This window comes from Ambystoma mexicanum, chromosome 2p (genome assembly GCF_040938575.1).
Source record: "Ambystoma mexicanum isolate Mex_15411 chromosome 2p, UKY_AmexF1_1, whole genome shotgun sequence".
NCBI lineage: Eukaryota > Metazoa > Chordata > Amphibia > Caudata > Ambystomatidae > Ambystoma > Ambystoma mexicanum.
The window spans coordinates 1,105,487,768-1,105,510,522 of NC_090923.1; positions in this window are offsets into that span (position 1 = coordinate 1,105,487,768).

Genomic DNA, 22,755 nt, shown 5'->3' on the forward strand with positions numbered 1-22,755 from the left:
AAAGTAGCGATCCTAAGAGGCATTGTGGCATTCAGATTGTGCAAGTGCAGTAGCGAGAAGTCCATGGGGGAGGGGAGGTGGGGAAGTGCAGGAACTGGGCAGAAAGTGCCAGGGGAGAGCAGGTGGACAGGACACAGGGGAGCAGCGAGAGAAGGGGGGTCCACAACTAAGCGCAAATTAAGGGGCTGGAGTGGCTCTAGCGGGTACAAGCCAGCAAGGCAAGTGTAGGGGGGGTGAGGGCAAGTGCAGGATGAGGGTCGGGGGGAGGGGAGGTAGGGTAACATTAGCCCCCACTGTTTCCTATGATAGAGGTGGGGCCAAGTTTTGTTTTGATATGTACTCGACCCCCCTTGAGGCAGATTTCTGGAACTGGGAGAGTGATAGAGCCCCAGCTTACACTCCTGGCCTTATTTTTACTGTGTTCTTTTTAAAAGTAGTTAAAGAGTTATGTGTTTAATTACATATCATTGTTATTTCATCTTATTTTGTGATATTTGGCCTCGTCTTTTGGCCTCTCTCCAGAAGGTGAAGTCAGGAGGTTTGAGGGGCCGCTCTTTTGCCTGAGCCGTGATAGGAACCCCAGCAAACCCAAAAGCTATTCTACAGACTACACCGCAATAATCCTTACATTCCCAGAGCCCAGCCCAGTGCCCAGGGTCTTAAACTCCTGCCAAGACGCGGTATGAGAAAAGGAAGTGACGGCACTATGGCCAGCTCATCACTTGCAGAAAAAAAGATGCGCCCTGTTCAGGAAGGGCACCCTATTCAGGACGGGCGCTTTAAGCCCTATTCAGGACGGGCTCTTGAAGCCCTGTTCAGGAAGGGCGCTTGAATCCCATTCAGGAAGGGCGCCCTATTCAGGACGGGCGCTTGAAGCCCGTTCAGGAAGTGCGCTTGAAGCCCTGTTCAGGAAGGGCGCTTGAAGCCCTGTTCAGGAAGGGCGCTTGAAGCCCTGTTCGGAAAGGGCGCACTGTTCAGGAAGGGCACCCTTTTCAGGATGGGCGCTTGAAGCCCTTTTCAGAAAGGTCGCCCTATTCAGGAAAGGCGCTTTAAGCCCTATTCAGGAAGGGCGCCCTATTCAGGACGGATGCTTGAAGCCCGTTCAGGAAGGGTGCCCTATTCAGGACGGGCGCTTGAAGCCCGTTCAGGAAGGGTGCTTTAAGCCCTATTCAGGAAGGGCGCCCTATTCAGGACGGGCGCTTGAAGCCCGTTCAGGAAGGGCGCTTGAAGCTCTGTTCAGGAAGGGCCCTTGAAGCCCTGTTCAGGAAGGGCGCTTGAAGCCCAGTTCAAGAAGGGTGCACTGTTCAGGAAGGGCACCCTATTCAGGATGGGCTCTTGAAGCCCTATTCAGGAAGGGCGCTTTAAGCCCTATTCAGGAAGGGCGCACTATTCAGGACGGGCGCTTGAAGCCCTGTTCAGGAAGGGCGCCCTATTCAGGGTGGGTGCTTGAAGCCCTATTCAGGAAGGGCTCTTTAAGCCCTATTCAGGAAGGACGCCCCATTCAGGACGGGCGCTTGAAGCCCTTTTCAGGAAGGACGCTTGAAGCCCTGTTCAGGAAGGGGACCCTATTCAGGAAGGGCGCTTGAAGCCCTATTCAGGAAGAGCGGTTGAAGCCCTATTCAGGAAGGGCACTTTAAGCCCTATTCAGGAAGGAAGCCCAATTCAGGACGGACGCTTGAAGCCCTGTTCAAAAAGGGCGCTTGAAGCCCTGTTCAGGAAGGGAGCCCTATTCAGGACGGGCACCCTATTCAGGACGGGCGCTTGAAGCCCTGTTCAGGAATGGCACCCTATTCAGGACGGGCTCTTGAAGCCCTATTCAGGAAGGGCGTCCTATTCAGGACAGGCGCTTGAAGCCCCGTTCAGGAAGGGCACTTGAAGCCCTGTTCAGGAAGGGTGCCCTATTCAGGAAGGGAACCCTATTCAGGACGGGCGCTTGAAGCCCTATTCAGGAAAGGCGCTTTAAGCCCTATTCAGGATGGGCTCTTGAAGCACTGTTCAGGAAGGGCGCTTGAAGCCCGTTCAGGAAGGGTGCCCTATTCAGGATGGGTGCTTTAAGCCCTATTCAGGAAGGGCGCACTATTCAGGAAGGGCGCTTGAAGCCCTGTTCAGGAAGGGCGCCCTATTCAGGGTGGGTGCTTGAAGCCCTATTCAGGAAGGGCTCTTTAAGCCCTATTCAGGAAGGACGCCCCATTCAGGACGGGCGCTTGAAGCCCTGTTCAGGAAGGACGCTTGAAGCCCTGTTCAGGAAGGGCACCCTATTCAGGAAGGGCGCTTGAAGCCCTATTCAGGAAGAGCGGTTGAAGCCCTATTCAGGAAGGGCACTTTAAGCCCTATTCAGGAAGGAAGCCCAATTCAGGACGGACGCTTGAAGCCCTGTTCAGAAAGGGCGCTTGAAGCCCTGTTCAGGAAGGGAGCCCTATTCAGGACGGGCACCCTATTCAGGACGGGCGCTTGAAGCCCTGTTCAGGAATGGCACCCTATTCAGGACGGGCTCTTGAAGCCCTATTCAGGAAGGGCGTCCTATTCAGGACAGGCGCTTGAAGCCCCATTCAGAAAGGGCACTTGAAGCCCTGTTCAGGAAGGGCGCCCTATTCAGGAAGGGAACCCTATTCAGGACGGGCGCTTGAAGCCCTATTCAGGAAAGGCGCTTTGAGCCCTATTCAGGATGGGCTCTTGAAGCACTGTTCAGGAAGGGCGCTTGAAGCCCGTTCAGGAAGGGTGCCCTATTCAGGATGGGTGCTTGAAACCCGTTCAGGAAGGGCGCTTTAAGCCCTATTCAGGAAGGGCGCCCTATTCAGGACAGGCGCTTGAAGGCCGTTCAGGAAGTGCGCCCTATTCAGGACGGGTGCTTGAAGCCCTATTCAGGAAGGGCGCTTTAAGCCCTATTCAGGACGGGCTCTTGAAGCCCTGTTCAGGAAGGGCGCTTGAAGCTAGTTCAGGAAAGGCGCCCTATTCAGGACGGGCACTTGAAGCCCGTTCAGGAAGGGCGCTTTAAACCCTATTCAGGAAGGGCGCCCTTTTCAGGACGGGCGCTTGAAGCCCGTTCAGGAAGGGCGCTTGAAGCCCTGTTCAAGAAAGGCGCTTGAAGCCCTGTTCAGGAAGGGCGCTTGAAGCCCTGTTCAGGAAGGGCGCACTGTTCAGGAAGGGCGCCCTATTCAGGATGGGCGCTTGAAGCCCTTTTCAGAAAGGGCGCCCTATTCAGGACGGGCTCTTGAAGCCAGATTCAGGAAGGGCGCTTTAAGTCTATTCAGGAAGGGCACCCTATTCAGGACGGCGGCTTGAAGCCCGTTCAGGAAGGGCGCTTGAACCCCTGTTCAGGAAGGGCGCTTGAACCCCTGTTCAGGAAGGGCGCATTGTTCAGGAAGGGCGCCCTATTCAGGATGGGTGCTTGAAGCCCTTTTCAGAAAGGGCGCCCTATTCAGGGCGGGCTCTTGAAGCCCTATTCAGGAAGGACGCTTTAAGCCCTATTCATGAAGGGCGCCCTATTCAGGACGGGTGCTTGAAGCCCTGTTCAGGAAGGGCGCACTCTTCAGGAAGGGCGCCTTATTCAGGATGGGCGCTGAAGCCCTTTTCAGAAAGGGCGCCCTATTTAGGACGGGCTCTTGAAGCCCTATTCAGGAAGGGCGCTTTAAGCCCTATTCAGGAAGGGCGCCCTATTCAGGACGGGCGCTGGAAGCCCTATTCAGGAAGAGCGCCCTATTCAGGATGGGCTCTTGAAGCCCTATTCAGGAAGGGCACCCTATTCAGGAAGGGCGCTTGAAGTCCTATTCAGAAAGAACGGTTGAAGCCCTATTCAGGAAGGGCACTTTAAGCCCTATTCAGGAAGGACGCCCAATTCAGGACGGACGCTTGAAGCCCTGTTCAGTAAGGGCGCTTGAAGCCCTGTTCAGGAAGGGAGCCCTATTCAGGACGGGTGCCCTATTCAGGACGGGCGCTTGAAGCCCTGTTCAGGAAGGGCGCCCAATTCAGGAGGGGTTCTTGAAGCCCTATTCCGGAAGGGCGCTTTAAGTCCTATTCAGGAAGGGCGTCCTATTCAGGACGGATGCTTGAAGCCCCATTCAGGAAGGGCACTTGAAGCCCTGTTCAGGAAGGACGCCCTATTCAGGAAGGACGCCCTATTGAGGAAGGGCGCCCTATTCAGGAAGGGCGCCCTATTCAGGACAGGCGCTTGAAGCCCTATTCAGGAAGGGCTCCCTATTCAGGACAGGGGCTTGAAACCCTGTTCAGGAAGTGCGCTTGAAGCCCTGTTCAGGAAGGGCGCCCTATTCAGGACGGGCGCTTGAAGCCCTGTTCAGGACTGGCGTTTGAAGCCCTATTCAGGAAGGCCGAAGCCCTATTCAGAAAGTGCACTTTAAGCCATATTCAGGAAGGGCACCCTATTCAGGACGGGGGCTTGAAGCCCTATTCAGGACGGGCGCTTGAAGCCCTATTCAGGAAGGGCTCCCTATTCAGGACGGGCGCTTGAAGCCCGTTCAGGAAGGGCGCTTGAAGCCCGTTCAGGAAGGGCGCTTGAAGCCCTGTTCAGGAAGGGCACTTGAGGCCCTGTTCAGGAAGGGCGCTTGAGGCCCTGTTCAGGAAGGGCGCTTGAAGCCCTATTTAGGAAGGGCGCTTGAAGCCCTATTCAGGAAGGGTGCTTTAAGCCCTATTCAGGAAGGGCGCCTTATTCAGGAAGGGCACCCTATTCAGGAAGGGCGCTTGAAGCTCTGTTCAGGAAGGGCGCTTTAAGCCCTGTTCAGGAAGGGCTCTTTAAGCCCTATTGAGGAAGGGCGCTGGAAGCCCTATTCAGGAAGGGCGCCCTAGTCAGGAAGGGCGCTTTAAGCCCTATTTAGGAAGGGTGCCCTATTCAGGACGGGCGCTTGAAGCCCTATTCAGGACGGGCTCTTGAAGCCCTATTCAGGAAGGGCGATTGAAGCCCTGTTCAGGAAGGGCGCTTGAAGCCCTGTTCAGGAAGGGCGCTTGAAGCCCTGTTCAGGAAGGGCACCCTATTCAGGACTGGCGCTTGAAGCCCTGTTCAGGAAGGGCGCACTGTTCAGGAACGGCGCATTATTCAGGATGGGCGCTTGAAGCCCTTTTCAGAAAGGGCGCCCTATTCAGGACGGGCCCTTGAAGCCCTATTCAGGACGGGCCCTTGAAGCCCTATTCAGGAAGGGCGCTTCAAGCCCTATTCAGGAAGGGCGCCCTATACAGGACGGGCGCTGGAAGCCCTATTCAGGAAGAGTGCCCTATTCAGGATGGGCTCTTGAAGCCCTATTCAGGAAGGGCTCTTTAAGCCCCATTCAGGAAGGGCGCCCTATTCAGGACGGGCGCTTGAAGCCCGTTCAGGAAGGGCGCTTGAAGCCCGTTCAGGAAGGGCGCTTGAAGCCCTATTCAGGAAGGGCACTTGAGGCCCTGTTCAGGAAGGGCGCTTGAAGCCCTATTTAGGAAGGGCGCTTGAAGCCCTATTCAGGAAGGGTGCTTTAAGCCCTATTCAGGAGGGCGTCCTATTCAGGAAGGGCGCTTGAAGCCCTGTTCAGGAAGGGCGCCCTATTCAGGAAGGGCGCCCTATTCAGGAAGGACACCCTATTCAGGAAGGCCGCTTGAAGCTCTGTTCAGGAAGGGCGCTTTAAGCCCTGTTCAGGAAGGGCACTTTAAGCCCTATTGAGGAAGGGTGCTTCAAGCCCTATTCAGGAAGGGCGCCCTAGTCAGGAAGGGCGCTTTATCCCTATTTAGGAAGGGTGCCCTATTCAGGACGGGCGCTTGAAGCCCTATTCAGGACGGGCTCTTGAAGCCCTATTCAGGAAGGGCGATTGAAGCCCTGTTCAGGAAGGGCGCTTGAAGCCCTGTTCAGGAAGGGCACCCTATTCAGGACGGGCGCTTGAAGCCCTGTTCAGGAAGGGCGCACTGTTCAGGAACGGCGCATTATTCAGGATGGGCGCATTATTCTGGATGGGCGCTTGAAGCCCTTTTCAGAAAGGGCGCCCTATTCAGGACGGGCTCTTGAAGCCCTATTCAGGAAGGGAGCTTCAAGCCCTATTCAGGAAGGGCGCCCTATTCAGGACGGGCGCTGGAAGCCCTATTCAGGAAGAGCGCCCTATTCAGGACGGGCTCTTGAAGCCCTATTCAGGAAGGGCTCTTTAAGCCCTATTCAGGAAGGGCGCCCTATTCAGGACGGGCGCTTGAAGCCCTGTTCAGGAAGGACACTTGAAGTCCTGTTCAGGAAGGGCATCCTATTCAGGAAGGGCGCTTGAAGCCCTATTCAGGAAGAGCAGTTGAAGCCCTATTCAGGAAGGGCACTTTAAGCCCTATTCAGGAAAGACGCCCAATTCAGGACGGACGCTTGAAGCCTTGTTCAGGAAGGGCGCTTGAATCCCTGTTCAGGAAGGGAGCCCGATTCAAGACGGGCTCTTGAAGCCCTATTCGGGAAGGGCACTTTAAGTCCTATTCAGGAAGGGCGTCCTATTCAGGACGGGCACTTGAAGCCCCGTTCAGGAAGGGCACTTGAAGCCCTGTTCAGGAAGGGCGCCCTATTCATGAAGGGTGCCCTATTCAGGATGGGCGCTTGAAGCCCTATTCAGGAAGGGCTCCCTATACAGGACGGGCGCTTAAAGCCCTGTTCAGGAAGTGCGCTCGAAGCCCTTTTCAGGAAGGGCGCCCTATTCAGGATGGGCGCTTGAAGCCCTATTCAGGAAGGGCGCTTTAAGCCCTATTCAGGAAGGGCGCTTTAAGCACTATTCAGGAAGGGCGCCCTATTCAGGACGGGCGCTTGACGCCCTGTTCAGGAAGGGCGCTTCAAGCCCTGTTCAGGATGGGCACCCTATTCAGGATGGGCGCTTGAAGCCCTGTTCAAGAAGGGCGCACTGTTCAGTAACGGCGCCCTATTCAGGATGGGCGCTTGAAGCCCTTTTCAGAAAGGGCGCCCTATTCAGGACGGGCTCTTGAAGCCCTATTCAGGAAGGGCGCTTCAAGCCCTATTCAGGAAGGGCACCCTATTCAGGAAGGGCGCTTGAAGCCCTATTCAGGAAGAGCAGTTGAAGCCCTATTCAGGAAGGGCACTTTAAGCCCTATTCAGGAAGGACGCCCAAATCAGGACGGACGCTTGAAGCCTTGTTCAGGAAGGGCGCTTGAATCCCTGTTCAGGAAACGAGCCCGATTCAAGACAGGCTCTTGAAGCCCTATTCGGGAAGGGCGTCCTATTCAGGACGGGCACTTGAAGCCCCGTTCAGGAAGGGCACTTGAAGCCCTGTTCAGGAAGGGCGCCCTATTCAGGATGGGCGTTTGAAGCCCTATTCAGGAAGGGCTCCCTTTTCAGGACGGGCGCTTAAAGCCCTGTTCAGGAAGTGCGCTCGAAGCCTGTTCAGGAAGGGCGCCCTATTCAGGACGGGCGCTTGAAGCCCTATTCAGGAAGGGCGCTTTAAGCCCTATTCAGGAAGGGCGCCCTCTTCAGGACGGGCGCTTGAAGCCCTGTTCAGGAAGGACGCTTGAAGCCCTGTTCAGGGAGGGCACCCTGTTCAGGAAGGGCGCTTCAAGCCCAATTCAGGAAGACCGGTTGAAGCCCTATTCAGGAAGGGCACTTTAAGCCCTATTCAGGAAGGACGCCCAATTCAGGACGGACGATTGAAGCCCTGTTCAGGAAGGGCGCTTGAAGCCGTGTTCAGGAAGGGAGCCCTATTCAGGACGGGCGCTTGAAGCCCGTTCAGGAAGGGCGCCCTATTCAGGACGGGTGCTTGAAGCCCGTTCAGGAAGGGCGCTTTAAGCGCTATTCAGGAAGGGCGCCCTATTCAGGACGGGCGCTTGAAGCCCGTTCAGGAAGGGCTCTTGAAGCCCTGTTCAGGAAGGGCGCACTGTTCAGGAAGGGCGCCCTATTCAGGATGGGCGCTTGAAGCCCTTTTCAGAAAGGGCGCCCTATTCAGGACGGGCTCTTGAAGCCCTATTCAGGAAGGGCGCTTTAAGCCCTATTCAGGAAGGGCGCCCTATTCAGGAAGGGCGCCCTATTCAGGACGGGCGCTTGAAGCCCGTTCAAGAAGGGCGCCCTATTCAGGACGGGTGCTTGAAGCCCGTTCAGGAAGGGCGCTTTAAGCCCTATTCAGGAAGGGCACCCTATTCAGGACGGGCGCTTGAAGCCCATTCAGGAAGGGCGCTTGAACCCCTGTTCAGGAAGGGTGCACTGTTCAGGAAGGGTGCCCTATTCAGGATGGGCGCTTGAAGCCCTTTTCAGAAAGGGTGCCCTATTCAGGACGGGCTCTTGAAGCCCTATTCAGGAAGGGCGCTTTAAGCCCTATTCATGAAGGGCGCCCTATTCAGGACGGGCGCTTGAAGCCCTATTCAGGAAGGGCGCACTGTTCAGGAAGGGCGCCCTATTCAGGATGGGCGCTTGAAGCCCTTTTCAGAAAGGGCGCCTTATTCAGGACAGGCGCTGGAAGCCCTATTCAGGAAGAGCGCCCTATTCAGGACGGGCTCTTGAAGACCTATTCAGGAAGGGCTCTTTAAGCCCTATTCAGGAAGGGCGCCCTATTCAGGACGGGCGCTTGAAGCCTGTTCAGGAAGGAAGCTTGAAGCCCTGTTCAGGAAGGGCACCCTATTCAGGAAGGGCGCTTGAAGCCCTATTCAGAAAGAGCGGTTGAAGCCCTATTCAAGAAGGACGCCCAATTCAGGACGGACGCTTGAAGCCCTGTTCAGTAAGGGCGCTTGAAGCCCTGTTCAGGAAGGGAGCCCTATTCAGGACGGGCGCCCTATTCAGGACGGGCGCTTGTAGCCCTGTTCAGGAAGGGCGCCCTATTCAGGAGCGGCTCTTGAAGCCGTATTCTGGAAGGGCGTCCTATTCAGGACAGGCGCTTGAAGCCCCGTTCAGGAAGGGCACTTGAAGCCCTGTTCAGGAAGGACACCGTATTCAGGACGGGCGCCCTATTCAGGACCAGCGCTTGAAGCCCTATTCAGGAAGGGCTCCCTATTCAGGACTGGGGGTTGAAGCCCTGTTCAGGAATGTTAGGCAGACACCTGTGCAGTTCCCTTGGGGACCACTGCAAAAGATTTAGGACTACAGGTGTTGGCAGTAACCCACTTGGTAGCAGTCTGTACCACCCAGATTTACCTGGTAGCTGTGGGTGAGCAGTCAGACTTCCCTCAAGAAGAGTTAGGCAGTATGTAAATTATACACAATAGGAACTAAGATACAATAGCACGAGCAAACATTGACCAGAGCTTTGGTATCAAGGTATATTATTATTTATTTAAAAACACACTTGTTGAAACACTCAAGCACTAATACTTAGGAACTCTTAAGCAAGGCAGGAAAGTCAAATGTTACTTGTGAGCCAAAGTCCATAGGCCGGGCCCACTCTTGGAGAGAGCAGGGCCTCACTGGGTATTACAGGAATTTCATTGAGGACTATGGGACCATAGCTTCTCCACTGAATGTAATCTCCTCTCCAAAATTCCCTAAAAGGGTCAAATGGAATGAGGAGTGCAATCAGGCCTTTGAAAAACTGAAGAAAGCTCTTTGCCAAGCTCCAGTACTGAGAGCTCCTGGCTACCACCAAACTTTCATTGCACAAACTGATGCTTCAATGTAGGTATAGCTGCAGTTCTAAGCCAACTGGATGAGAAGGGTAGGGAGCACCCCATTTGCTTCATCAGCCGTAAGCTGAAGGATCCTGAGACAAGGTGGGCAACAATCGAAAGAGAATGCTTTGCTATTGTGTGGGCACTGAAGAAGTTTAGGCCATACTTGTATGGTTCTACTTTTGTCATTCAGACTGACCACCAACCCTTGAGATGGTTAATGCAAATGAAGGGTGAAAATCCAAAACTATTGAGATGGTCAATCTGCCTGCAAGGGTTTGATTTCACCATTGAGCACAGGTCAGGGTGTCACCATCAAAATGCTGATGGACTCTCTAGGATGTATGTCATCAACTAGAGGTATGAGGTTCATCCAGGAGTGGATTAAATCCTCCTGTCCCTTAGTCTGGGGGGGCGAGTGTTGGGGAGAATTATCTGTTTAGGCTGAATTTCCTAACCTAGTGAGTCCCCCAGCAGCTTTGCTGGATTTTTGGGGTTTATTTTTTTCTCCTGCCAAGAGTGAGACTCTTTTACCCTCACTCTTGGGCATGATTTGAGTGTGTTTCTTTGACTCTAGATGTGTTTAATGGGCTATGGGGTCTTTTACTCCATAGGGCTCCATGTGTTTTTGTGATGTGTATTACACAGCACCCTCAGTGCAGTAACACAGGGGTGCCATAGTGACCCTCCAGTATAGACTCCATACCCTGGGACTGACTACTGTCTCCCAGGGCATGTAAAGTCACCATTGACTTTACTAGTCTCAAATTCTGAACAGAACCAGTACAAACCATCATATTGTGGACGTACTGGCCGGGGCAATTCGACTGCCCCAGGGTCTGTTAGTCGAGGTGGCACGTCTCCATCCCTCCTGATCGAGTTTAGCTGGTGGCAGTGGATACTACTTTTTATATTCGAACGCGAATATATACCTATAGGATTTTCCCATTGTTCGAGGCTACCAACTTTAATTATTTAATTCTCATAGCCTCAAACATACCGCAGGTTTATTTAATTAATATTAATTCTCCGGTTGGTATTTTTTGCCAAGACTCGATTCTAAAATGGCGTTTGTGTTCTCTTCTGCGACTCCACCCAAGTCGAGCCCTTTGTTCCACTTTTTGGCGGGCTTCTCCACATAAGCCTCCAAAAGTGGTCCACTCTGTCTGGGTACCACAGGGGGTGTGGGAGGGGATTTAGGCACCCTGGACTGAGTTGCCTAGGCAACTCAAGTCGCACTCTGTCCTGATTGGCCCAAGTGGTGAGCCGGCCGACTCACCACTTAGCATGTTTGAGTGACAGCTAGGCTTAGTGAATGGGGGTTTTCTGCATAAAAGCAGGGCTTTGGGGACTGGAACTTCAGAAGTCGCCACAGGACCTAAGAATCTGACAAGGGAGAAGCTGAGCCGACCTGCCACGACGACACCACCGGTTGAGCCCTGCTGGACCGTCTCACCACTTTTCCCAACGACAGAGGAGATCTCCCGCCGGAGAGTCTTCTTCCTTTGACTGGTGGGGATAACCAGTTTCACTGTCTTTTCGACTTCCCGACATACCTCGTGGCCGCCTTGCCTGTGCCAAGCACCCCGGCAACCGGGATACCACGTTTTACCACGACCGCAAAACAAAGGTACCACTTTTAACCGGAAAACTCAGTGGCTGGTTTCTTCCCTGGCAGTGCAACGACCTTCATCTTTCCTCCAAGTCGAGATCTTCTCTTCCCCTGGACGACGATGCAACTTGCACCCACTGCCAGGAACAACTGCCACCGCTGGAGGATCCTTCCCACTTAAGGTACTGTGTCCCACCTGGCTTCCCTTGCCACAGACTGTACGGGGTAGATTTATCCCCCGGCTTTCGAACCTGGGTTGCCCTGGGACACCCTGGCTAAACTTTCCTGAGTCTCTCTAAACTCTTTTTGAACTCCCTGCAAGACTTTCTAAGCCTAGTGTAACTGTGTGATCTTGGGTGCATTTGTGCTCTGCTCTCTCTAAGAGTGGGCCCAGCCTTTGGACTTTGGCTCACCAGTGACTTTTGCTCTTCTGCCTTGCTAACAGTGTTCCTGAATCTTAGAGTGGTGTACCTTTCCATATTCTGTCTTTTTCCCTCCCTTTTTCACAAACTTATTGGAGTGCTATCTAGTCAAGCGCTCACCTCTGTATGAAAATAAGTGGTGTTTTACTAAGACTTACCTGATAAGGAAAAAGGGGTGTATATATTACAATAGTAACTGTGTTTAGAATATTTTACAATAAGAGTGCTGGAGTGTTTCAAACAGTGTGTTTTTAAATAAATATTTATATACTTTAATACCAAAGCTCTGGTCAGTGTTTGCTTGTATTGGTGGGTCTGAGTGCCTATTGTGTATACTTTGCATACTGCCTAACTCTTCTTGAGAGAAGTCTGACTGCTCAGCCACTCAGCCACAGCTACCAGGTAAATCTGGGTGGTACAGGCTGCTACCAAGTGGGTTTACTGCTGACACCTGCAGTACTAAATCTTTTGCAGTGTTCCCTAAGGGAACTGCACTGGTTTCTGCCTAACAAAGCCCTATTCAGGAAGGGCGCTTTAAGCCCTGTTCAGGAAGGGCGCTTTAAGCCTTATTCAGGAAGGGCGCTTTAAGCCTTATTCAGGAAGGGCGCTTGAAGCCCTATTCAGGAATGGCGCCCTATTCAGGAAGGGCGCCCTATTCAGGAAGGGCGCCCTATTCAGGACGGGCGCTTGAGGCCCTGTTGTCATGCCTTCAGACTCACCCGATCACGATCGCTTGGTATGCAGGCGGCGGAGAGAAACGTGGACCCCTCCCGCGATCACCTCCGTTCGACCTTTAGGGGGGACACTGTGCTCCGAGACATCCCTGGCGTCGCTTTCCACGCCTGCATTGGGGATTGCCTTGGAGACTGCAGGTGTGGAGGGGAGCGCCACTCCATGCTGCGGTCCTCCGCTCGACTCGGCTTGTCACGAAGGAGGGTCACGTGACATGGCCTCCAGGAAGCAGGCGCCAGATGAACCAGTGGGTCACTTGATCAAGGGAATGGTCACGTGACCAGGAAATCATCCACGATTGGCCAACGAACCAGGAAGACTGCAATAAAAGGGGATTGGCCTTTTCAATCATTGCTTCTCAGCTGATCTCTCGGCGTTTAGCGATTTTCTGCATTTTGAACTTCATGGTTTCCGAACCTTTGGATTTTGGACTTCGTTTTCTCTTCTCGATTGCCCTCAATTTTGACGCTTGGATTCTTACTGACCTGTATACCTGGATTACCTGAACTTTGGACTGATTCTTGGATTGCTTAAGGATTGACCTTTGGACTTGGCGCTTGGCAAACCTTTAGCTACTTTTGGCCAGAATCTTGGAACTCTGTCAAGTACTGTTTACCTTCTATCAGACCCTCTCCTCTCCCTTCAGATCCCGTGATCCCATCCTCTCCTCTGCACCACTCATCTGACCCCAGGGGGGGAATACAGCTAAGTTCAAGGCATTCATCATTCACCTCAAGGGTAGGTCTTTCTTATTATTATCTGTTTATGCTTGTTGTGAATTCCGTGTAGCCACTAGCTAACCTGGTATTTTCTTTGCAGCCACCCGGGACCTGGTGTTTCCTGTTTACCCCCTCCCCCCACCTGTGGCTCCAATAACCGGTCAGCGAGTATTTTTACCCCTCTCTGACTGGTGCTTGGGGACGGAGGTATACTAATCCTCGTGGACCTCAGGGTTTGACACCTGTTCAGGAAGGGCGCTTGAAGCCCTGTTCAGGAAGGGCACCCTATTCAGGAAGGGCGCTTGAAGCCCTATTTAGGAAGGGTGCTTTAAGCCCTATTTAGGAAGGGTGCCCTATTCAGGACCGGCGCTTGAAGCCCAATTCAGGACGGGCTCTTGAAGCCCTATTCAGGAAGGACGATAGAAGCCCTGTTCAGGAAGGGCGCTTGAAGCCCTGTTCAGGAAGGTCGCTTGAAGCCCTGTTCAGGAAGGGCACCCTATTCAGAACAGGCACTTGAAGCCCTGTTCAGGAAGGGCGCACTGTTCAGGAATGGCGCCCTATTCAGGATGGGCACTGGAAGCCCTTTTCAGAAAGGGCGCCCTATTCAGGACGGGCTCTTGAAGCCCTATTCAGGAAGGGCGCTTCAAGCCCTATTCAGGAAGGGCGCCCTATTTAGGAAGGGCGCTTGAAGCCCTATTCAGGAAGGGTGCTTTAAGCCCTGTTCAGGAAGGGCGCTTTAAGCCCTATTCAGGAAGGGCGCTTGAAGCCCTATTTAGGAAGGGTGCTCTATTCAGGAAGGGCGCCCTATTCAGGAAGGGCGCTTGAGGCCCTGTTCAAGAAGCACACTTGAAGCCCTGTTCAGGATGGGCACCCTATTCAGGAAGGGCGCTTGAAGTCCTATTCAGGACGGGCTCTTGAAGCCCTATTCAGGGAGGACGATTGAAGCCCTATTCAGAAAGGGCGCCCTATTCAGGACAGGCTCTTGAATCCCTATTCAGGAAGGGTGCCCTATTCAGGACGGGCACTTGAAGCCCTGTTCAGGAAGGGTGCACTGTTCAGGAATGGCACCCTATTCAGGATGGGCGCTTGAAGCCCTTTTCAGAAAGTGTGCCCTATTCAGGACGGGCGCTGGAAGCCCTATTCAGGAAGAGCGCCCTATTCAGGACGGGCTCTTGAAGCCCTATTCAGGAAGGTCTCTTTAAGCCCTATTCAGGAAGGGCGCCCTATTCAGGACGGGCGCTTGAAGCCCTGTTCAGGAAGGACGCTTGAAGCCCTGTTCAGGAAGGGCACCCTATTCAGGGAGAGCGCTTGAAGCCGCATTCAGGAAGAGCGGTTGAAGCCCTATTCAGGAAGGGCACTTTAAGCCCTATTCAGGAAGGACGCCCAATTCAGGACGGACGCTTGAAGCCCTGTTCAGGAAGGGCGCTTGAAGCTCTGTTCAGGAAGGGAGCCCTATTCAGGTTGGGCGACCTATTCAGGACGGGCGCCCTATTCAGGACAGGTGCTTGAAGCCCTATTCAGGAAGGGCTCCCTATTCAGGACGGGCGCTTGAAGCACTGTTCAGGAAGTGCGCTTGAAGCCCTGTTCAGGAAGGGCGCCCTATTCAGGACGGGCGCTTGAAGCCCTATTCAGGAAGGGCGCTTTAAGCCCTATTCAGAAAGGGCGCTTGAAGCCCTGTTCAGGAAGGGCGCTTGAAGCCCTGTTCAGGACGGGCGCTTGAAGCCCTGTTCACGACGGGCAGTTTGAAGCCCTATACAGGAAGGCCGAAGTCCTATTCAGAAAGTGCGCTTTAAGCCATATTCAAGAAGGGCGCCCTATTCAGGACGGGCGCTTTAAGCCCGTTCAGGAAGGGCACTTGAGGCCCTGTTCAGGAAGGGCGCTTGAAACACTATTTGGGAAGGGCGCTTAAAGCCATATTCAGGAAAGGCACCCTATTCAGGACGGGGCTGGAAGCCCTATTCAGGAAGAGTGCCCTATTCAGGACGGGCTCTTGAAGCCCTATTCACGAAGGGCTCTTTAAGCCCTATTCAGGAAGGGCGCCCTATTCAGGACGGGTGCTTGAAGCCCTATTCAGGAAGGGCACCCTATTCAGGTGTTAGGCAGAAACCTGTGCAGTTCCCTTGGGGAACACTGCAAAAGATTTAAGACTACAGGTAGAGCAGTAAACCCCTTTGGTAGCAGTCTGTACCACCCAGATTTACCTGGTAGCTGTGGCTGAGCAGTCAGACTTCTCTCAAGAAGAGTTAGGCAGTATGCAAAGTATACACAATATGTACCAAAATACAATAGCACAAGCAAACACTGACCAGAGCTTGGTTTCAAAAGTATATAGTTATTTATTTAAAATACACATAAGTTAAAAACACTCTAGCAAAATATAGTAAACACTTCAAACACAGTTATAACGAAAGTAGATTCAATCCTTTCTCCTATCTAGACAACTCTAGGTTAACACCACTTAATTAAAACAGAGGTGAGTGCTTAACGTTAGATGACACTCTAGTAGTTTCCAAGAAAGGGGGAGAAAAAGCAGAAATGGGTTAAACACACCACTCTAAGGTCCAGAACACTTGCAATAGGCTCAAAGAAGCACAAAGTCACAGGTGAGCAAAAGTCACTGGGCAGGGCCCACTCTTAGAGTAGCCGGAGCGAAAATGTGCCCAAGATCACACTGTTATTAGGGATTCAAAGTCTTGCAAAGAGTTAGAAAGAGTTTAGAGTGGCTTAGAAAGTTTAGCCAGGGTGTCCCAGGCACTCCCAGGTTCGAAAGCCGGGGGCTAAATCTACCCCGTACAGTCGGTGGCAAGGGAAGCCAGGCGGAACACGGTACCTTAAGTGGAAAGGATCCTCCAGCGGTGGCAGTTGTTCCAGGCAGTGGCAGCAAGGCTCGACGTCGGTCAGGGGAGAAGAAGTTCTCGCTGAAGAGCAGAAGAAGAAGGTCGTTGCACTGCCCGGGAAGAAACCAGCCGCGGAGTCCTCCGGTAAAAGGGTTGTACCGACTTTCGTGGTTGGGGTAAAAGTGGTGGGGTTCCGGTTGCCGGGGTGCTTGGCACTGGCAAGGCGGCCACGAGATACCTCGAGAAGCGAAAAGAAGGCGAAAACTGGTTGTCCCCACCAGTCAAGGGAAGGAGCCACTCTGTTAGGAGTTCTCCTCGGTCGTCGGGAAAAGTGGTGAGACGGTTCAGCAGGGCTCCACCGGGTGGTGTCGTCGAAGCAGGTCGGCTCAGCTCTTCCCTCGTCGGATTCTTGGTCCTGTGGCGACTTCTGAAGTCCCAGTCCCCAAAGCCCTGCTTTTATGCAGCAAACCCCCATTCACCCAGCCTAGCTGTCACTCAAACATGCTAAGTGGTGAGCCGGGCGGCTCACCACTTGGGCCAATCAGGACGGAGTGCGACTTGAGTTACCAAGGTAACTCAGTCCAGGGTGCCTAAATCCCCCTCCACCCCTCCTAAGTACCCCAGACAGAGTGGCACCACTTTGGAGGGCTTCTGTGGAGAAGCCCGCCAAAAGTGGAACAAAGGGCTCCACTTTGGGTCAGAGTTACAGAGGCGAACACCAACGCCATTTTAGAATCAAGTTTTGGCAAAAAGTCCCAACCGGAGTTATAAAAATAAATATATAAACCGGCGGTATGTTTAAGGCTACCGTAAATAAATAATTAAATGTGTTAGCCTAAAACAATGGGAAATCCCATAGGAAAATATTCGCGGTCGAATATAAAACGTAGTTTCCACTGCCACCAGCCAAAACTCGATCAGGGGGGACGGAGACGTGCCCCCTCGACTAACAGACCCTGGGGCAATCGAATTGCCCCAGCCAGTACGTCCACAATAGGATGGTTTGTACTGGTTCTGTTCAGGATTCAAGACTAGCAAAGTCTTGGGTGACTTTACATGCCCTGGGAGACAGTAGTCAGTCCCAGGGTATGGAGTCTATGTTGGGGAGTCCCTAGGACACCCCTGGGTCACGGCACAGAGGGTGCTGTGTAACCCACATCACAAAAATACATGAGGCCCTAAAAAGACCCCATAGCCCATTCAACACAAGGTTTGTCCAAGATAACACAGTTCAACATGTCCAAGAGTGAGGGTAAAAGAGTCTCACTCTTGGCAGGAGAAAAAATTAAACCCCAGAAATCCAGCAAAGCTGCTGGGGGACTCACTAGGGAGGGAAATTCAGCCTAAACAGAGAATTCTCCCTAACACTCGCCCCCCCCAGACTAAGGGACAGGAGGATTTAATCCACTCCTGGATGAACCTCATACCTCTAGTCGATGATATACATCCTAGAGAGTCCATCAGCATTTTGATGGTGACACCCTGACCTGTGCTCAATGGTGAAATCAAACCCTTGCAGGCAGATTGACCATCTCAATAGTTTTGGATTTTCCCCTTTCATTTGCATTAACCATCTCAAGGGTTGGTGGTCAGTCTGAATAACAAAAGTAGAACCATACAAGTATGGCCTAAACTTCTTCAGTGCCCACACAATAGCAAAGCATTCTCTTTCGATAGTTGCCCACCTTGTCTCAGGATCCTTCAGTTTCCTACTGATGAAGCAAATGGGGTGCTCCCTACCCTTCTCATCCAGTTGGCTTAGAACTGCACCTATACCTACATTGGAAGCATCAGTTTGTACAATGAAAGGTTGGTGGTAGTCAGGAGCTCTCAATACTGGAGCTTGGCAAAGAGCTCTCTTCAGTTTTTCAAAGGCCTGATTGCACTCCTCATTCCATTTTACCTTTTTAGGGAATTTGGGAGAGGAGATTACATTCAGTGGAGAAGCTATGGTCCCATAGTTCTCAATGAAATTCCTGTAATATCCAGTGAGGCCTAAAAAAGCTCTCACTTGGGTTTGAGTAGTTGGTGTTGTCCAATTTTGCACAGCTTCAATCTTGCTGGGCAAAGGCCTTATTTCTCCACCTCCTACCTCATGTCCAAGGTAGACCACTTTACTTTGACCAATCTGGCACTTACTGGCTTTGATTGTCAAATGGGCCTGTTCCAGAGCCTGCAACACATGTCCTAGGTGGTTCACATGTTCTTCCCAGGAGTGGCTGAAGACTGCAATGTCATCCAAGTATGCCATGCAGAAATCTTCCATCCCAGCCAGAACTTGGTTCACCATCCTTTGGAACGTGGCAGGTGCATTTTTTAGTCCAAAAGGCATGACCTTAAACTGGTACAAGCCAACTGGGGTTGAAAATGCAGTTTTCTCCTTGGCATGGTCTGTCAGGGCTATTTGCCAATAGCCTGACGTCAGGTCAAATGTGCTGAGGTACTTGGCTGCACCAAGTTTATCCACCAACTCATCTGTCCTGGGCAAAGGGTGGGCATCAGTCTTGGTGACTGCATTTAGAGCTCTATAGTCCACACAGAATCTCAAGTCTTTGGATCCTGCCTTTGGTACTAACACAACTGGGCTAGACCATGGACTAGTAGAGGGCTCTATTACCCCGAGATCAAGCATCTTCTTGACCTCTCCTTTGATGTGGGCTCTGATATGTTCTGACATTCTGTATCCTCTGCTTTTGACTGGCAGACAGTCACCAGTGAGTATCTCATGCTGGCCCCAAGGGGTCAAGCCTGGTGACAGTGAGAACAGGGAGGCAAACTGATTTAACATAGATTTGCACTCCTCTTGTTGCTCAGGTGTCAGGTCTGAAGAGAGATTGACTCCTTCAACTTTTTCATCTAAAGGTACACCTCTGAGGAGATCAGGGAGAGATTCACTCTCTTCCTCCTCTGCAGCTGAAGCTAGAAGCAAGGCTCCTACATCAGGTCTGGAGATGTATGCTTTTAGTCGGTTGGTGTGGAAGACTCTAGGAGCTTCCCTGGGTCTGCCCAGATCCACCAGATAGTTGACCTCTCCAAGTTTTCCCACAACCTTGAAGGGTCCCATCCATTTGTCTTGCAAGGCCCTCTGCCTTGTTGGGAGCATAACTAGAACTAGCTGGTCTTGAGTAAACTCAACCATGTTAGCCTTCTGGTCGTGCCAATGTTTGACCAGGGCTTGACCAGCTTTCAAGTTGTCACTTGCTTCTGCCATCATGTGTGACATTCTCCTCCGGAGACCTATCACATAGTCAGTCACTCTGACTGGCTTGAGGGGAGGAGCACCTTCCAACCCCTCCTTAATCAGGGCCAATGGACCTCTGACTGGATGGCCATAGAGAAGCTCAAAGGGAGAATAACCTACTCCCTCCTGAGGGACTTCTCTATAAGCAAAGAGAAGGCATGGCAGTAGAAGGTCCCACTTTTTCTTAAGGGGTTCTTCCAAAGCACCTATCATGCTCTTCATGGTTCTGTTAAACCTTTCAACCAACCCGTTTGTCTGATGGTGGTAGGCGGTTGAGAACTTGTAGGTAACTCCACAGGTTTTCCACATGGCCTTCATGTAGTGGGACATAAAGTTTGACCCCCTGTCAGAGATTACCTCCTTAGGAAACCCAACCCTGGTAAAAATACCAAGGAGGGCCTTAGCCACAGCCGGAGCTGTAACAGTCCTCATAGGAATGGCCTCAGGGTACCTAGTAGCATGGTCTACTACAACAAGGATAAACCTGTTGCCTGAGGAGGTTGGAGGATCAAGGGGACCAACAATGTCAATCCCTACCCTCTCAAATGGGACTCCCACAACTGGGAGAGGCACTAAAGGTGCCACATTCTTGGAACCAACCTTACCAGAAGTCTGGCAGGTATGGCAGCTCTTACAATATCTATCTACTTCAGCCCCCATCTTTGGCCAATAAAAGTAGAGTGAGAGCCTTTCCTTGGTCTTCTTGAAACTCAAGTGGCCAGCCAAAGGTATCTCATGGGCTAGTTGTAAGAACTGTTGTCTGTTCTCTTGTGGGACTACAAGGCGTTTGTAGTCTCCAGGTTCAGACTCAGTGGGTTCACTGTAGAAGAGGCCATCTTCCCAGTGCAACCTATACTTCCCAGGCTCTTGCCCATCAGCTTGAGAAGCTGCCTGGTGGCGGAGACCTTCCAGAGTTGGACATTCTCTTTGCCCCTTACGAAAAGCTGCCCTGCTAGGCCCACCTTCTGCCAGTAAAGACTGCAGCTCAGGATGGTCCTCAGGGTCCAAATCTCCAATAAGGTTGGGGCCTCCTTCTAGCTCTTCCTCAGAGTCTAGCTCAACCACACAGGGTTGTACCTCCCTCTCAGCCTCAGCTGGAGGTGGAGTTACAGGTGTACTTTTGGACAACCTAGGGGAAGTCCTTGTTGGAAGCACTGGAGTGCTTGCTGCTGGCTTTTTCCTAGGAGTCTTGGGTTGCCCCTTTGCTCCTGATCTGGTAGTTACTGCAGTAAGTTGCTCCAGTGGTAGAGGAGTGATTTCTGTCATCATCTCCTGAGATAACCCTCTCAGGGTTTTCTCCCTTGCAGGTTTTGTGAGTTCCTGGAACCTTTTGCTAGGAGGTCTGGGGGTATGAGATACAACTCCAAGAGCTTTGAGGTCATTACCCAACAGAACCCTACCTGGCACTTCACATTGTACACTGACAGGTATTTTTACAGCCATATCATTACATTGGATGAGAACTGGTAACTGGGGACACATCTGCACAGGCCCACCAGCTAACTTGGTGAGGCATTTGGGTGCCTTAGCAACATCCTCTGCCTTGAAAAATGATTCATCCACCACAGTTATGCTGGCTCCAGTGTCCCTAATGGCAGGAGTCTCCTGACCATTCACCTGGACACTGTCCTTATAATACTCTTTAGTATTATCTGGGATAGAGTTATAGACATCTAAATTCTGTTGCTCCCACAACCCCAGAGAGACTAAAGAAACACTAGCTGAGACTCCAGTGGGTTCATCAGCTAGTAATAGAAAGTTTCCACTTGCCATTTGTACTTCCTCTTCTGGAGCGAAGGCTAAGGAGGCAAGCTGGACCCCTGAAGGTTTACCCTTACATCTGGGATCTCCTTTCACATGGTCAGTAGCCTTACAAACAAAGCATGAGCCAAAGGCTCGCTGGAATGGAGGCTTGTTCTGACCTCCTTCTGGTCTGGGACCAGAAGGTACACTAGCCTGATTTGGTTTCCCTTGTGGCTTACCCTTATAGTTTTGTTTGGGGCCCTCTTTGGAATTTGTAGTATTAGAATTCTCTTTGGAGTCCTTTTTAGACTGTTTCTCCCCATCCTTCTTCTGAGTTACCCCAGAATCCTTGTGAGTGGCCCTGTTGGCAACCCACAAGTCAGCAGCCTTAGCTAGCCTCCGGGAATCCAATTCCCTGGAATCAGCCAAGTGTTGTCTGAGCTCAGGAGAGCAGGCATCATAAATAGTCTCCAACATAAACAAATTCTTCATACCTTCATAAGTGTTCACCTTGTAACCCTTAATCCATCCCTCTAAGTTTTTCAAACATTCACTCACCCAGGTAGCCCAAGGGGTACCATCATGCTTTTTGAGGTTCCTAAACCTCTTAAGATACTGGGAAGGGGTCTTCCCAAACCTAGCTATCAAAGCTAGTTTCACACATTCATAGTCCTTCCTATCCTCCTCCCCCATCTCCATTACCACATCAGTTGCAACAGGGGGAAGCCTAGAGAACAACCAGGTGAGTAAGTCATTTCCTGTGATGTTCTGGAGCCCATGATTATATTCAAACAGAGACAACCAATCCAACACATCCAACTTAGGCTCATACATACCAACCAATTCTTTAGGCATCCGGGGTCTTTTAGGACTGGAACTTCTAGAGGAGCCAGAGAGAGAAACATTCTCAACAGATAATTTCTTCATTTCTAAGTCATACTTGAGCTCCATTTCCCTTAGCCTTAGTTCTTTGTCAGTTTGAGCATTAAGTTTCTTATACTCCAATTCTAGCTTCATTTTCTCCAGTTCAAAGTACTGAGGACTAAATGTGGGACCTGGTAAAGGTCCAGTAGGCACAGCAGGTAGAGCAGGCAGAGGCCTAGGGGGGACAGTTACAACAGCCTCACCCTCCTCTTCTGACTCTTCCTCAGAATCATCAACATTTTGCTCCATGTTAACTTCAACACTGTCATCTACAGTTGCTGGAGTGGTAGGTTCCCCTGAACCATCACCCAGACTTTGGTTAGCTAACAATCTTTCAATCAGCTCCATTTTCTTGCCCTTAGTCAGGAGATCCTTATGTTTACAGAGCACTCTTAAACAATCAGCAGTTTTGGCTGCAAGGGACTCTTGACTATAGCTTTCTATAACTGACATGTTAGAGGTTTTACTTTTTCAGTGCTAAGCTTTGTGGTTAGTTGCACTAAGGTATCTAAAGCACAATAAAATGTATACTCAATACAAATCCCACCGCTGTACACCAGTGTTAGGCAGAAACCTGTGCAGTTCCCTTGGGGAACACTGCAAAAGATTTAAGACTACAGGTAGAGCAGTAAACCCATTTGGTAGCAGTCTGTACCACCCAGATTTACCTGGTAGCTGTGGCTGAGCAGTCAGACTTCTCTCAAGAAGAGTTAGGCAGTATGCAAAGTATACACAATATGTACCAAAATACAATAGCACAAGCAAACACTGACCAGAGCTTGGTTTCAAAAGTATATAGTTATTTATTTAAAATACACATAAGTTAAAAACACTCTAGCAAAATATAGTAAACACTTCAAACACAGTTATAACGAAAGTAGATTCAATCCTTTCTCCTATCTAGACAACTCTAGGTTAACACCACTTAATTAAAACAGAGGTGAGTGCTTAACGTTAGATGACACTCTAGTAGTTTCCAAGAAAGGGG